The 17,764-nt window shown below is 39.2% G+C and overlaps 1 long non-coding RNA gene across 1 annotated transcript in view; it reads right to left on the reverse strand.

The window, feature by feature from the left end:
- Positions 1–1,502: 1,502 nt before the first annotated feature.
- Positions 1,503–17,764, reverse strand: part of LOC147902230 (uncharacterized) — a 32,301-nt gene continuing 16,039 nt past the window's right edge. Inside the window, exon 3 of the long non-coding RNA XR_015540965.1 lies at positions 1,503–1,909. This is a non-coding gene — a long non-coding RNA (uncharacterized LOC147902230). The remainder of the gene's footprint in view (positions 1,910–17,764) is intronic.

Consider the following 17,764-nt stretch of genomic DNA (forward strand, 5'->3'; position numbering starts at 1 on the left):
CTAATAAGAGATTGACACAATTCCATATGATCTCTACACAGCGGAGACAGTGATCACTACATAGAAGAATGAGCATGTGAGTTTAGGCTTGTCAATGCCATTTCTTAGGGCCTAATAAGAGATTGGCACCACTGCCATTCTCCACTTGTACAAATGTTCACCCTACTATTCTCGGAGGGGTATTCCAATGATCATAGGAGAGTGGTGTCCAATTCCAATCCACATGTGAGTTTGATGAACTCAGAGATTGACACAATTCCATATGATCTCTACACAGCGGAGACAGTGATCTCTACATAGAAGAATGCACATGTGAGTTTAGGATTCCTTGTGCATGTTTGCAGGTCATGTTATGAGATTGGCACCTTTACCATTCTCCACTGGTGGCATTCTCCACAAAGATTGACACAATTCCATATGATCTCTACGCAGCGGAGACAGTGATCGCTACATAGAAGAATGAGCATGTGAGTTTAGGCTTCTCAATGCCATTTCCAATTCCCAATTCGGGAAAAAACCCAATTTCTAGAATGGCAGTTTTGGAAGAAATTGTAGCTCCCCTCAATGAAAAAACAGGAGAAATATGTGAAAATAGACTAGATAGCCATTCATGAAGTGTGAAATATCAACTACATTCTCAAATAATAAATAGAATATCAGTGTCTAAACTACGTTATCATCAAAAAAATAATAAACTTTGAAACCCATTTGAGTTAGATTCATCTCGTGAGCCATAGTGATGTTCAAAAACACCTTCATAATTCTGGAATTTCCATTGATATTGAGACTCTCTTTTGTTGTGAGCATTCTCATTTGAAAATCTCCAAAACACCGTTTACAAAATGTAGAGTGTAATTAATAACCATGAGTATTGCAATGAAAACGCACAGGCTCTTTAACTTAGTAAGATATGCAGTTGATGGAAAATCAAGATATGTAGTTGAGGAGAATGAATGCAAGATATGTAGTTGATGGAAAATCAATGGGCAATGACAAGCATTTGATGTAATTTAGGTGGCAATGACAATCATTTACTGTGCACTTTCAATGTTTGGACTGACTAGCATTACAAAAAAATAACTTTACATGTCCTGTTGATTACTCATTGCAAAGTAAAAAAGTACACTTTAGGATGAAAACATAACTTGTTGATACACCATTGAAATCCCTGAAATAAATCATGACTCCAAAGAAACTCTCAATTTCTAGCCCCAAAGAGAATGGCACCGGAAAGAATGGCACGAGAGACACTATAGTCATGAACATGTTTGCATATTATTCACACACAACAATTACGCACCAATTTACATAGTTGGCAAGAAAGTAGTAATTCCCATAAGTAATGATTGTATAAAGATATACAATGTTGTTATTCAAAACTCATAGTCTGCAAATAGCTCCTCTCCTGCATGTATATCATTTATGGATTCAATACAAATGTGACCATATTCTGCAATATCTATGTTCATCATGGGGTCATACCAAGGTGGAACATCAGGGGAAAATACATAACAAACATTTGGCTTTACATTGGTATTTCTATTGCTGTTAATAAATCCTGCCACATTGCCATATTGAACATCACCAACAATATGCACCATATCCTTCATAGGGACAGTAGGGTCCTCTTGGATCGAGTACTTCTTTAGCCTTGGATGAACTCTACATAATTCCTTCCAGTCTCTGTAGGAGTACTTGTCACCTCCATAATGGAGAATAGTAGTCCCTCTCTTGATGGAGCCATGCACAAACAAGCCCAAGCCAGCTCCTGTAATGGTTGACTCATGCACCTCGAAAGCCACATTTTTTATCCAGAACACTTCGTTGATAGGGACAGGTAACTTTGGTGGTCCAAATGGATCTCGTTCTGGTATGTACCTACTCAAGCTTGATTTGAACGTATATCTATCTACATCACAAAAGACAAATTCAATTAGCTACAACAACAGTTATATATTGAGATAAAATCAAAAAACACTTTGACATATGTACCTTCATGAAAAATACGCATTCTGTAGTCGGGTTATGTAGCCCTTAGCAATGTATTTCTTGATATAGCTACCTTTGTACCCTAGGTCTATAGCCAATTGAGAAACTTGCATAGCATTCATGCTAGAGAGTTGCGGAGCGTTCCTTAAAAGTCTTATTTGGGATGCATTGAGTTTAGGCACCTGGCCATCACCACCATGGGTTGCCCTACCACCTATATCCCTCTCTCTTAGTTGATCTACAAGAGGAAGATTTCTTGTTTTATATTCCATTCTTGACCATGCATGATTTTCCTCCCTCCATTCATCAATTACTTTCTGGACAAGGTTGAAATCCTTATGCCCCTCCATCACAGGTAATTGTCCATACCGATTTGTCTCAATCATGCTGTGCACATCTCTAGTCTCATCGAGTTGTAGTAAGTACGGCATCAACTCTCTCAGTAGAATATTATCATCCTTGTCTTGTACATCAAACGTTGAAGGAAATATGCAATTTGATGGAGGGCTAATGCAAGCCTTGTATGGGGAGTCATCAACAAGAATTGTCCTTCTAGCATCACATCCAAATGCCTTTGAGATTTTTGCTAAGGGTTTGAACATTGCCTCAACACCAACCTTGTCAGGCCTATTTATCCTCGTCTTACTGTAAGTGTAGCATCCTTGCTGAGACCATATAACAAAGAAAGGGAGGCTCTCATTTGCATAATTTTGCAGCTTTCCTACCATATCAAGTACGTTATGCTCCATCGCAGTTGACCAGATACCTACATTAAATCTTTGTAGCAAGATTTTAAGAAATTCTATGCACCCAGGACGAACAACCATATAACTATTTTTGCCATGCATAATAGACGGATGTATTGGAGACTTGAATAGGCAGCGACTTAATAACAGGCCATTCAAGTCTAATATGATTGTTAATCATGGCATATCCAAAGAAATTGTATGTGGATATAGATCCAAATTCTCCTTGAAGTTGCTGGCTTCTAACTCATCCAAATTGTCAGGTGCTATGATTTCATGCATGTTTGCAACAACAATAAGATTATCTAGTTTTGTCCCCAATGTTGAGATAGTACGTTCATCCATGTTCTCTTCTAAGAGTATAGGATTCGTGATATTCCTTGCAATTTTCTCCATTTTTGGGGTTATGTTTTCTTCTATACCTCCTGCATCCATCACGTAATTGATAGTCCCCATAACTGGTGGTATGTTGTCCTCTACATTTGATGTCTCCACATCCTTCCATGCATCATTGGTCCCTGTGGAAGTTGAGGAATATAGAAATATTTTGATTCTTTAGAGTGTATTCAACAATGTCGAAGCACAAAAGCATATGAAACTAATAAATAACAATAAAGTATGAACATTATCCATCGTCGTTCGCTGATTCCATTGTATTTTTGGGGAATGGCAAAAGTGCCAATCTCTCTAAAGGTCAATTGAGAATGCAAATAGTGCAACCTTTCTCTCTGAACTCATAGAGAGAATGGCAATAGTGCCATTCTTCTCTTGGGGTGGTGCTAGTGCCATTTTACATATAAGGTTATGGAGAATGCCACTAGTGCCTTTCTCTATACCCTCATTGGGAGGAGAGAATACTACTAGTGCCTCCCCCATGTCCCAAAAGAAATGTACAATGCATGATCTGAAAGCATAGATACTGTATTACTTTGGTCCAATAGATTTGTAGAAAGCACCCAAATCAAAACTTTGGTAGCATAGTTAATATTATACAATTTTTAATCTCTGTAATGCTTTCAACTAACATAGATTCAAGAAAGGAACATAACAGTATTACCATTTCTACATAACCACAAAGAGAGAATGGCACTAGTGCCATTCTCCATATGAGGTCGCATAAAATGTTAATAGTACCTCTTACGTATAACCCTACGTATAACCCGACATAGGGAGAATGACACTAGTACCATTCCCCATGTCATTATGTCACACAATTTTATCATACCTAATGTTTAATATCTTTAATATGATGAGAGTATGTGCAATCGAGAAAATCCATAAAAGTCATATTATTTTGAAACTGAATACACAAGGCATAAATGAGTAGCTAAAGACCTTGCTCCAAATCTTCCAATGTAATCTTTGGGATAGCTTCAAGATCTGCTTCAGTTAAAGGTCGCAAGTCTTCAATGTGATGCTCACCCTCTTTAATTCCTTCATCGATAGGTGAATCAGCTCTATGTGTCTCAAGAGGCCTCTCAATGCTAGACCAAATCTTAATATGGGGATTATTTGATGCATGTGCCACACACATAGCCTCGACCTCTGTCACCTGTTGGGATGTCTTCACCAGCGAGATCACTTTTCTTTTGCTTGACAATGCTTGTAATGCCACACATCCATTAGTAAAGACGTCAACAACAACTTCATGTTCCCTACTACAATAGCACCTGATGCACTCCTTGATGATGCCATGCTTCACAACCGCCTCTTTTTCCATACTCATCGCCCTCATCAGAATAAAGAATATTGTCCTCAATTATTGTGTATGGCCTTGTGATTTCGATATATGGTTGATTTTTCGAAATGGTCTGTGCCTCCATGTTGGCCATTGATGATATCTCACAACTTGCTTCAACTGGTGCATTGACAACAATTCTCGCCTTCCTCCGTGTATAGAAACCTTTTCGTTGATTGAAGGCTTCTCCATGTGCTTTAGTTATAAATATCCTTGCAACATAAATTGAATGCTGCCCTGCGAGAATCCAATAATTATACTCCTTTAACTTTTCCACCTTTATCTCTTCCTTGCACATCGGAGTATTTGTGCTTATGTGGTAAGGCATAAGATATGCACATGTTGCAGGAGGTCGTGCATTCATTGCAAAACTCTTGACCAAGTCACTAACATAGCTGAGGGTCAACGTCCTGTACACATATTGGCTTGGTGCTCTAAAGCAATTCATCACTGGGATCAACACCTCAAACTCCAAACCAAATGGGAAGTACTCTACATACTCCATCAAGCCTGTCATACTTGTGTCCTTCCTTTCCAATTTCTTTTGTAGTGCCTTAAAGTCAACATCTGGCTAGATTTTCTTATACAGGATGATAGTTGCTTCAGATGATTTCTCACCATGTCCTGTTATATGTGTCTCACCACTCCCCGTTGCATCACCTCCACTTCCAATTCCATCAGTGACTATTCCCGTACCTCCCTGTTTTCCTCCTAAAGTTGTCTCTTTGTCTTTAGCATCCAGTTTATCCCCAATGCTTGTTTTTCCATCTGACCTTATTTCCTTCTCACCTGTTGTTTCCTCCTCACCGGTCTCTCTAGCCTTCTCTTTCAATGTGTTCTGAGACACTTGAGAGCTTGATCCAACAACATCACTTTTCTTGGTTCTTTTCAAAACTTTTCTACTCTTTTTTATATCTTGCTTTATCCCTTTGTTACCAAGTCAAAGCTTTCTAATATCTGTTGGTTGGTATAATTTTTTGGCTCATTAATCCAACCCCTAGATATCATCGTGTCCTCCCCAGTAGCATTCATCCTCGCATGATCAAAACAAGCAGGATCCAATTGATACACATTGCCTCCCAATGTATGAATTTGGAGACAAGGAACGTTGTCTTTCTCGGTATCCTCCATCTCTTGAACTTGTCCAACATCTTCAAAAGTTTTTCCTTGGATGTTCACAAAACAATGCACTTTATGAAGTTTTTGGAGTTCGTTATTGTATATATCCAAAAACCATCCTCTTCTAGAACTAACTCCATCATAAACTGACACCTCTCGAACCTTTCGCTTTCCCTTGCTAGCCATTCTTGCAATGTTCTGTTTACAAAAGAACCAAGGACACAATGAAATGTATAATAGAAAATCATAACTGTAGTAGGAAATATTACAACCACAATGCAACTTCTATTAACAAAATAACCAAGGCGAAGCAACTTATATATGCATTATGAAAAACTATACCAACACAGCAAGCAAATATACACAATATCAATCTCCACATAGATTGACACAATTCCATATGATCTCTACACAGCGGAGATAGTGAACACTACATAGAAGAATGCACATGTGAGTTTAGCATTCCTTGTGCATGCTTTCAGGTCATGGTATGAGATTGGCACCACTGCCATTCTCCATTGGTGGCATTCTCCACAGAGATTGACACAGGTTTCTCAATGCCATTTCTTAAGGCCTAATAAGAGATTGGCACCACTACCATTCTCCACTTGTACAGATGTTTACCCTACTATTCTAGGAGGGGTATTCCAATGATCATAGGAGAGTGGTGTCTGATTCCGATCCACATGTGAGCGGAGATAGTGATCACTACATAGAAGAATGCACATGTGAGTTTAGGCTTCTCAATGCCATTTCTTAGGGCCAGCATGAGTTTGGCATCACTGCCATTCTCCGCTAGTGAATATCTAGCCAAACTAAACCTATAGATTGACATTCCACTAATTTTATTGGCCGGAGTAGGATAATGGAAAAAGTGCCAATGCACATGTGAGTTTAGGATTCCTTGTGCATGTTTTCAGGTCATGGTATGAGATTGGCACCGCTGCCTTTCTCCACTGGTGGCATTCTCCACAGAGATTGACACAATTCTATATGATCTCTACACAGCGGAGACAGTGATCACTACATAGAAGAATGCACATTACCACTAGCGAAGAATGGCAGTGGGATAATGGCAAAAGTGCCAATGCACATGTGAGTTTAGGATTCCTTGTGCCAATGCACATGTGAGTTTAGGCTTCCCAATGCCATTTCTTAGGGCCTAATAAGAGATTGGCACCACTGCCATTCTCCACTTGTACAAATGTTTACCCTACTATTCTAAGTTTAGGCATCACAATGCCATTGTCTAGGGCCCAATAAGAGATTGGCACCACTGCCATTCTCCGCTTGTACAAATGTTTACCCTAATATTCTGAGAGGGGTATTCCAAGGATCATAGGATAATGGTGCCCGATTCCAATCCACATGTGAGTTTGAGGATCTCAGTGTCATTATGTAGTTATCTGCATGAGATTGGCATCACTTCCATTCTCCACTGGTGGCAGTCTATATAAACTAAACTTGTATATTGACATTCCACAAATTTTATTGGTTGTATTAGTATAATTGCAAAAGTGCCAATGCACATGTGAGTTTAGGATTCCTTGTGCCATTTTTAAGGTCTTGGTATGCTACCATTCTCCACTGGTGGCATTCTCCACAGAGATTGACACAATTCCATATGATATCTATACAACGGAGACAGTGATCACTACATAGAAGAATGCACATGTTAGTTTGATGGTCTCAGTGTCATTATGTATTTGCTAGCATGAGATTGGCATCACTGCCATTCTCCACTAATAGTAATCTAGACAAACTAAACCTGTAGGTTGACATTCCACTATATTTATTCGCTGTTGTAGGATTATTTATTGGGTGTAGTGTGAGTTTGATGATCTCAGTGTCATCATGTAGTTGCAAGCATGAGATTGGCACCACTGCCATTCTCCACTAGTAGTAGTCTAGACAGACTCCAAACTCCAATTGTAGAAGAATGCACATGTGAGTCTGATGATCTCAGAGATTGACACAATTCCATATGAACTCTACACAGTGGAGACAGTGATCACTACATAGAAGAATGCACATGTGAGATTGGCACCACTGCCATTCTCTGCTAGTAGTAGTCTAGACAGACTCCACTTGTAGAAGAATCCACATGTGAGTCTGATGATCTCAGAGATTGACACAATTCCATATGGTCTCTACACAGCGCAGACAGTGATCACTACATAGAAGAATGCACATGTGAGTTTAGGATTCCTTGTGCATGTTTTCAGGTCATGGTATGAGATTGGCACCACTGCCATTCTCCACTGGTGGCATTCTCCACAGAGATTGACATAATTCCATATGATCTCTGCACAGCGGGGACAAAAATCACTACATAGAAGAATGCACATCTGAGTTTAGGCTTCTCAATGCCATTTATTAGGGCCTAACAAGAGATTGGCACCACTGCCATTCTCCACTTGTATAAATGTCTACCCTACTATTCTAGGAGGGGTATTCCAGTGATCATAGGAGAGTGGTGTCCTATTCCATTCCACATGTGAGTTTGATGAACTCAGAGATTGACACAATTCCATATGATCTCTACACAGCGGAGACAGTGATCACTCCATAGAAGAATGCACATGTGAGTATAGGATTCCTTGTGCATGTTTGCAGGTCATGGTATGAGATTGGCACCACTGCCATTCTCCGCTGGTGGCATTCTCCACAGACATTGACACAATTCCATATGATCTCTGCACAGCAGAGACAGTGATCACTACATAGAAGAATGCACATGTGAGTTTAGGCTTCTCAATGCCATTTCTTAGGGCCTAACAAGAGATTGGCACCACTGCCATTCTCCACTTGTACAAATGTCTACCCTACTATTCTAGGAGGGGCATTCCAGTGATCATAGGAGAGTGGTGTCGGATTCCAATCCACATGTGAGTTTGATGAACTCAGAGATTGACACAATTCCATATGATCTCTACACAGCGGAGACAATGATCACTCCATAGAAGAATGCACATGTGAGTATAGGATTCCTTGTGCATGTTTGCAGGTCATGGCATGAGATTGGCACCACTGCCATTCTCCACTGGTGGCATTCTCCACAGACATTGACACAATTCCATATGATCTCTGCACAGCAGAGACAGTGATCACTACATAGGAGAATGCACATGTGAGTTTAGGCTTCTCAATGCCATTTATTAGGGCCTAACAAGAGATTGGCACCACTGCCATTCTCCACTCGTACAAATGTCTACCCTACTATTCTAGGAGGGGCATTCCAGTGATCATAGGAGAGTGGTGTCCTATTCCATTCCACATGTGAGTGATGATGATCTCAGAGATTGACACAATTCCATTTGATCTCTAAAGAGCGGAGACAATGATCACTCCATAGAAGAATGCACATGTGAGTTTAGGATTCCTTGTGCATGTTTTCAGGTCATGGTATGAGATTGGCACCACTGCCATTCTCCACTGGTGGCATTCCCCACAGAGATTGGCACAATTCCATATGATCTCTGCACATGTGAGTTTAGGCTTCTCAATGCCATTTCTTCGGGCCTAATAAGAGACTGGCACCACTGCCATTCTCCACTTGTACAAATGTTTAGCCTACTATTCTAGGAGGGGTATTCCAATGATCATAGGAGAGTGGAGTCCTATTCCATTCCACATGTGAGTTTGATGATCTCAGTGTCATCATGTAGTTGCAAGCATGAGATTGGCACCACTGCCATTCTCCGCTAGTAGTAGTCTAGACATACTGAACCTATAGATTGACATTCCACTAATTTTATTGGCTGCAGTAGGATAATGGCAAAAGTGCCAATGCAGATGTGAGTTTAGGATTCCTTGTGCATGTTTTCAAGTCATGGTATGATATTGGCACCACTGTCATTCTCAACTGGTGGCATTCTCCAAAGAGATTGACACAATTCCATATGATCTCTACACAGCGGAGACAGTGATGACTACATAGAAGGATGCACATGTGATTGTAGGCTTCTCAATGCCATTTCTTAGGCCCTAATAAGAGATTGGCACCACTGCCATTCTCCACTTGCACAAATGTTTACCCTACTATTCTACGAGGGGTATTCCAATCATCATAGGAGAGTGGTGTCCGATTCCAACCCACATGTGAGTCTGATGATCTCAGTGTCATTATGTAGGTGCCACCATGAGTTTGGCATCACTGCCATTTTCCACTAGTGGTTGTCTAGACAAAACTAACCTATAGATTGACATTCCACCACTTAGAAGAATGCACATCACCACTAGTGGAGAATGGCAGCAGGATAATGGCAAAAGTGCCAATGCACATGTGAGATTGGCACCACTCCCATTCTCCACTGGTGGCATTATCCACATAGATTGACACAATTCCATGTGATCTCTGCACATGTGAATTTAGGCTTCTCAATGCCATTTCTTGGGGCCTAATAAGAGACTGGCACCACTGCCATTCTCCACTTGTACAAATGTTTACCCTACTATTCTAGGAGGGGTATTCCAGTGATCATAGGAGAGTGGTGTCCTATTCCATTCCACATGTGAGTTTGATGATCTCAGTGTCATAGTGTAGTTGCAAGCATGAGATTGGCATCACTGCCATTCTCCGCTAGTGGTAATCTAGACAAACTGAACCTATAGATTGACATTCCACTACATTGAAGGATGCACATTACCACTAGCGGAGAATGGCAGTAGGATAATGGCAAAAGTGCCAATGCACATGTGAGTTTAGGATTCCTTGTGCATGTTTTCAGGTCATGGTATGAGATTGCCACCACTGTCATTCTCCACTGGTGGCATTCTCCACAGAGATTGGCACAAATCCATATGATCTCTGCACAACGGAGAGAGTGATCACTACATAGAAGGATGCACATTACCACTAGCGGAGAATGGCAGTAGGATAATGGCAAAAGTGCCAATGCACATGTGAGTTTAGGATTCCTTGTGCATGTTTTCAGGTCATGGTATGAGATTGGCACCACTGCCATTCTCCACTGGTGGCATTTTCCACAGAGATTGGCACAATTCCATATGATCTCTGCACATGTGAGTTTAGGCTTCTCAATGACATTTCTTAGGGCCTAATAAGAGATTGGCACCACTGCCATTCTTCACTTGTACAAATGTTTACCCTACTATACTAGGAGGGGTATTCCAGTGATCATAGAAGAGTGGTGTCCGATTCCAATTACATGTGAGTTTGATGAACTCAGAGATTGACACAATTCCATATGATCTCTACACAGCGGAGACAGTGATCTCTACATAGAAGAATGCACATGTGAGTTTAGGATTCCTTGTGCATGTTTGCAGGTCATGGTATGAGATTGGCACCAGTACCATTCTCCACTGTTGGCATTCTCCACAGAGATTAACACAATTCCATATGATCTCTACACAGCGGAGACAGTGACCACTACATAGAAGAATGCACATGTGAGTTTAGGCTTCTCAATGCCATTTCTTAGGGCCTATGCCATTCTCCACTTGTACAAATGTCTACCCTACTATTCTAGGAGGGGCATTCCAGTGATCATAGTAGAGTGGTGTCCTATTCCATTCCACATGTGAGTGATGATGATCTCAGAGATTGACACAATTCCATTTGATCTCTACACAGCGGAGACAGTCATCACTCCATAGAAGAATGCACATGTGAGTTTAGGATTCCTTGTGCATGTTTTCAGGTCATGGTATGAGATTGGCACCACTGCGATTCTCCATTGGTGGCATTCCCCACAGAGATTGACACAATTCCATATGATCTCTGCACAACGGAGACAGTGATCACTACATAGAAGAATGCACATGTGAGTTTAGGCTTCTCAATGACATTTCTTAGGGCCTAATAAGAGATTGGCACCACTGCCATTCTTCACTTGTACAAATGTTTACCCTACTATACTAGGAGGGGTATTCCAGTGATCATAGGAGAGTGGTGTTGTCTGATTCCAATCCACATGTGAGTTTGATGAACTCAGAGATTGACACAATTCCATATGATCTCTACACAGCGGAGACAGTGATCTCTACATAGAAGAATGCACATGTGAGTTTAGGATTCCTTGTGCATGTTTGTAGGTCATGGTATGAGATTGGCACCAGTACCATTCTCCAGTGATCACTACATAGAAGAATGCACATGTGAGTTTAGGCTTCTCAATGCCATTTCTTAGGGCCTAATAAGAGATTGGCACCACTGCCATTCTCCACTTGTACAAATGTTCACACTGCTATTCTAGGAGGGGTATTCCAGTGATCATAGGAGAGTGGTGTCCTATTCCAATCCACATGTGAGTCTGATGATCTTAGAGATTGACACAATTCCATATGATCTCTACACAGCGGAGACAATGATCACTCCAAAGAAGAATGCACATGTGAGTTTAGGATTCCTTGTGCATGTTTTCAGGTCATGGTATGAGATTGGCGCCACTGCCATTCTCCATTGGTGGCATTCTCCACAGAGATTGACACAATTCCATATGATCTCTGCACAGCGGAGACAGTGACCACTACATAGAAGAATGCACATGTGAGTTTAGGCTTCTCAATGCCATTTCTTAGGGCCTAATAAGAGATTGGAACCACTACCATTCTCTTGTACAAATGTTTACCCTACTATTCTAGGAGGAATATTCCAATGATCATAGAAGAGTGATGTCCAATTCCAATCCACATGTGAGTCTAATGATCTCAGTATCATTATGTAGGTGCCACCATGAGTTTGGCATCACTGCCATTCTCCACTAGTGGTTGTCTAGACAAACTAAACCTATAGATTGACATTCCAAGGCCTAATAAGAGATTGACACAATTCCATATCAGGGATGTTTTTATCGAAGGTATAGAAATATAGTATTATAATATACTGGCAAAATTTTTCATAAATTATATTTAAAAGTTTCAAAGAATTGGCGAATTATATCTTTTGTTATAATTTTTGTTTCAAAACTTGGCTAAATATTCTAGGACATTTAAAAAACTTTCAATTTTCACAAATATATTAAAAACTAGTTATATTAAAAACTCTGTCTTTTCCGTTTTACATAATTTCAAAATACATGAAATAGCTAGCATTTAGGATACTGTAGAGTATGCAAAACATAAAATTGTTTAAGGATAATGAATATCCTTCAAATCCAATGGGGGAAGAAAATTCTCAAAGTCTAGTTTAAATAGTCCAAAAAAGCTAATTATAGCCTTTTCTTTTACAGCTTGACTTCCAGAGTGCTAATGCTCTATCATACGGAAAGCTACTAACATCATAAGAACAAGAGTATAATCTCAAGCTAAGATCTAAGTTATCATCTAGCTTATTACGAAGCTTATTCTTTAAGTAACCGAGAGTACTAAAACACCTTTCATCCTCAACTGAGCCAAGAATAAAGGTTTGACATAAATTTGCAAGCTTAAAGTACTCAGAAATGTTATCTTGTAGGAATGTACTGCGAGAGAGCTCATTCCAAAGCTGAACCATCGAACCTTGCATTTGAACATTTTCCATTAAATTACTTTGCTGGTGCATGACTTCTCCAAAAAGGGAAGACTGTGAATAAAGCTTTCCAAAATCCAACAAACCATTGTACTTTATATTGTCCATGTCAATGTCCCGTCCAAAGTGTTTTTTAAGAGCATCCAAATGATTCTTTAGACCTGCTTTGATATTTTCATAAGATCCATTGACCCAAAAATGTGGAAATATGATGGTAAATGCTTCCATTAGGTCATTTCGTGGAAACCTACTTCTAATCTCATCTACCACTGCACTTGCAACTTCACTAAGGGCATTTTTCACCGTTTGTACTTTCTTTAAAAAAGCCTCTTTTTTAATGTATTGTAGTCTTTTGTGTCGTTTGTTTTCTCTTGTCATCCTGAAAATCTGATTGTTTGCACGAAGGCAAACATATCCTTCCTGGTCACATGTTAAAAGTGAGGAATCCCCATCTAGGTCTATTAAACTTTTCCAATCTTTGAACAATTTCTCGTCTTGAAAACTGGAGCTTGACTTCTTATCGTATGCTATTGTTATACTCAAATTAGTGAGTTTTATTGCCTTGACATATTCATTGATATAAATTTCCTTCGATTGCGACATTTTACTCAACATATTCATTTTGTCTAAAAGTGGAATAATTCCACACAATCCCAATATCGAATCTATGTTGGTCAGTTTATGATACAAAATATCTGCCTTTTCAACCTCTTCTTCTACCTCCATGTGCATTAAATAGACCAAAGTCTTGTATTCATCCCATAATCTTTTCACTGGCTGAACCAAAGATATCCATCTAGTATCCACATTCTTCAAAATCTTCCTCCCTTTTGTACCCACTGCTTCTGCAATAACTCTAAATTGATTGTATCCTTTTGGACTCTTGCAAAAGTAAGAGTAGCTTTTTTTAACCAACGTCTCGATTTGTTGTACTGATGGAAATGTGGACACAACTTTGTAAGCTAGATTTGTGCGATCAGCCATACAATGTATCTCAACACAGTAAGGAGCATATTTTGTTTCTATTTGTACAGAGACACCATTCTGACAACCTTGCAAGATTGAAGCACCATCACATGCAAAACAAACAAGTTTCTTGACCATCTCAGACTCTGTCACACCTCCATACTCTTTTAAAGCTTGGATCAAAACTTGCACTAAGTTATTAGCATTGGATTCTGAATCAAGTTTGTGTACATTTAAAAATATGGTTTTCTCTTATTGTTTTCCACCACGTACAAATGCATTCCCAACCACAATGTAGTATCCATAGCTGTGTACTCATCCAATGACACAGAAAAAAAGTCTGCAAGTTTTAAAGTCTCCTTTAAATCATTAATTATGACTTGGTTCATGTGGTTAGCCATATCTGTTGTGCTACTCCTTGACCAATGCATGCTTGCCAAATTAGGAACATCCAAAAATTGAAGATATGATTGGTAACCCGAGAAGTCTATCAGTGAGTGGCCTTGCTTCAATATTTGCATGATAGTTGAGAATTGCACTATCTTTTCTCTATCAACTTGATCATCGATACATTCCCAACGCTTTTTCAATGATCCTTCACTTTTATTTCTGCTAGACTCTTGTGCAAGCAAGAACTTATTGTACTCAATCTCATTTTTTAAGTGGCGGTTATTTTCCTTGTCCCATTCTTTGATCACTTTCTTTTCATTACTTGTATCTTCTACAGTCTTGTAAACCTTCCCACAATGCTTCTCAATCGTATCAATCTTCAATTGTAACCGTGCCTCCTTTTTCCTTGCCCATGTGCATATTTTACAAATGGCCCACTTTGGTGCATCCCCAGTGTCCACTTGTTCTACGTCTAACCAAGGATATTTGGCTACCCAATCTTCTTGAAAATTCCTACGAATATCCCAAGCTCTCTTTCTCTTCTGCTTACTTGAAGAGTTGCAACTTGTGATGCATTCTCAATGGCTTCTTCAGTTGGTGTTGACATTGATGATACTGTTTCTAACATTTTTCCACTTTCCAATCCAGTTAAATCCACTACCTCATTATTTGTCAATGATGTGCCAGCTGATGAATTTTCAATTCCAATTGCATTCCCTTGATTACAGTTTTGTGATCCTATCTTCCCTGCTTCCAAGACTTGAAAACTCAAATCCCTGTTAAAACTATCATCGTTAAGTAGTGATCTAGAACATTGATTTCTAGCATGATGCATTGTGCCCGGAGCATGTTCAGGAGTCCCATAAATTGCTTCATGATTCATGGATGATGAACTTGAGAGTAAATTCTCTGGTGTACTTGATGTTGTAAACATGTTTATATTAGTGCCCAATGATGTAGAAGGTAATAAGAAAGATGTCATTTTTGTATTTTTCTCTAGAGCTTGAACTTTCTTCTTTCTTCCCATGATAAGTACCTATTTAAAAAATTATTTCTTTATTAGTTGAGCATAAAATAGAACATAATTTCTTTTCTCTAAACACATGCTGAAAAAATAGCATAATAATTCTTATCCTTATAAAATTATGTGCACTTCAAGTGTGTTGCAAATCAAGTATAACACATCTTCCAAGAGAAGAAATACTTTAATTTATTTTCATACAAATCTACTATATGAATACAAAATGAATATAAGTCCACCACATGAATACAACAACAAGATATTGCTAGCTTCAAAGCAACATTCATCTCATCAAGGGGCCGCATTGCTAGACTTGCATTACATCCAAAGCAACATTTAAAGGTAGACTAAGTATATTTTCTATGTTGCTAGCTTCAAAGCAACATTCATCTCATCAAGGGGTCGCATTGCTAGACTTGCATTACATCCAAATGTTGATAGGATTCTATAGGTATCCATAAGTGCTATTCTCTCTAAAGAATTCTCAGTCATCATCTTTTCAAAGGCATGTTTTTTAATACACTTCAATAGTGCACTATCAGGCATGTGGCGAGACTGTTCAAAATACCCAACTGCATCTTCCCAAAATTGTATAATCTATGTAATTATCCATCCTAATGCATATATGTCTGACTGAGGGCTATACACACCTCTCCTAGAAAAACATTGAAGCTTAGGTGCAAACCACTTCTTTCATGCATGCTCTTGCTCTTTCTTATGCTTCCTTTGTGTAAATTGTTGGTCAGTCTCTAGAGGTGTCTTCTTCATATCCTTAAAAGCTTTTCTAGTCTCTGAAGAAACTAGTGCCATCCCCCAATCAATTATGCCAACTCTATATGCACCATTTGCTGTGAAATCTAACAGAATGTTACTAGGATGTAAGTGTGTATGAATCCATTGACCCTTATGTAACCTTGCTAGTCTAGCAATGAGTGCATGTATAATGTGGTGCACATTTGAACTAAAGTAGTTAATTGGCTCTATTTGCTCCCTTGTGCATACATCTTCCAATGTTCCTTGTGCCCTTGCCTTCGTTTCTTTGCCTCTTTTTAGGACTATGTCAACATAGTGCCTAAACCTGCCTTGCTCATATGGTAAAGTTCTCATGAAGTCCATCAAGCTACCACCATTAAAATATGGTGTGGTAGTCCACAAGGGCTCTTCTGGAGTTGCTGCAATAACACGAACAAGCACAGGATGCCGAATTTGCATTTGTGCCTCCTTCCTTGCCTCTCGTGTATGATCCCCTATGTCACCCTTATATTGCTTTCCAGCATAGCATATATGCTGTAATAATCCTGGAGCACCTGTGAGTTGTACTTTGTAGACAAATCCATATGTGCCAGAACCTATCTTTTCACCAACTTGGATCTCATTTTCAGTTATGTACATCATGAAGGACACATTGCTTATATGACTTGCCCTAATCTGTAGCTTTTGAGAATCACTACCTTGTACTTCTCGTGTTTTTCCATTCAAAATCCTTGCACTTTCTTCTCCTTTTGCTACTTCCTCCACCCTTTCGAAAGCAATTGCTGACTTTTTCTCCCAACTTATAGCTAGTATGGTTTTCACATCTGACTTTATAACCTTTGTCTTATTTTTAGCCCAAAAGGAATTCCATAAATGCATCTTTTCCTCATTAATATCATTTACAAATGTTGGGTTCCTTGCGCATGCTTCATTAAACCAGGCCAAGACATTCCCAATGTTGCTCTCTACCCATAGCATAACATCAGTGTCCCATTTTGTGATCCCTACAAGGTGTTTCCTGTTAGGATCTAGTTCTACTTGATGCCTTGTATTCAAAACAACTTTGCTCTTTAGAGTATGCAATCTAGAAGTGCTTTCTATGGTCATCTCCATCTCCTTTGCACTCATGTTATTCATCTCTGCAAGAAGCTCATCTCGAAGGACCTAATTGACATACTTCTGCTATCCTTTAGATAACTCAAAATCAATCGCCTTATGCTTAGATCCTTCCATCCCTAAACCATATGTAGGATCAAAACAAAAGAGCATTCAAAAATAGTTCTAAATCTAAGAAATGGAACAACTTTATCATAGCCCCAACATACATGAAATTGATATCAACTTATTAAAAAAAGAATAATCACATCACATCATGCATACCAAACAATAATGCTAGCTACATATTCACAACATAAACTTTAAAAAAATAAATAAGCATATATTTCTGCAGGTTGTCAGCTACAACTAAGGAACTTGGTCCTAGGTCGTGATGCCTCTTAGCCCCCTGCCTTGTGAGCGCAGGAACCAGACACCACTTCCTGAACCAAGCCCTTATTTCATGTTTGAAA

This window comes from Dipteris shenzhenensis, chromosome 5, assembly GCF_047967505.1.
Source record: "Dipteris shenzhenensis isolate YYH24624 ecotype China chromosome 5, Dip_SZ_1.0, whole genome shotgun sequence".
In the NCBI taxonomy this organism is placed as follows: Eukaryota; Viridiplantae; Streptophyta; class Polypodiopsida; order Gleicheniales; family Dipteridaceae; genus Dipteris; species Dipteris shenzhenensis.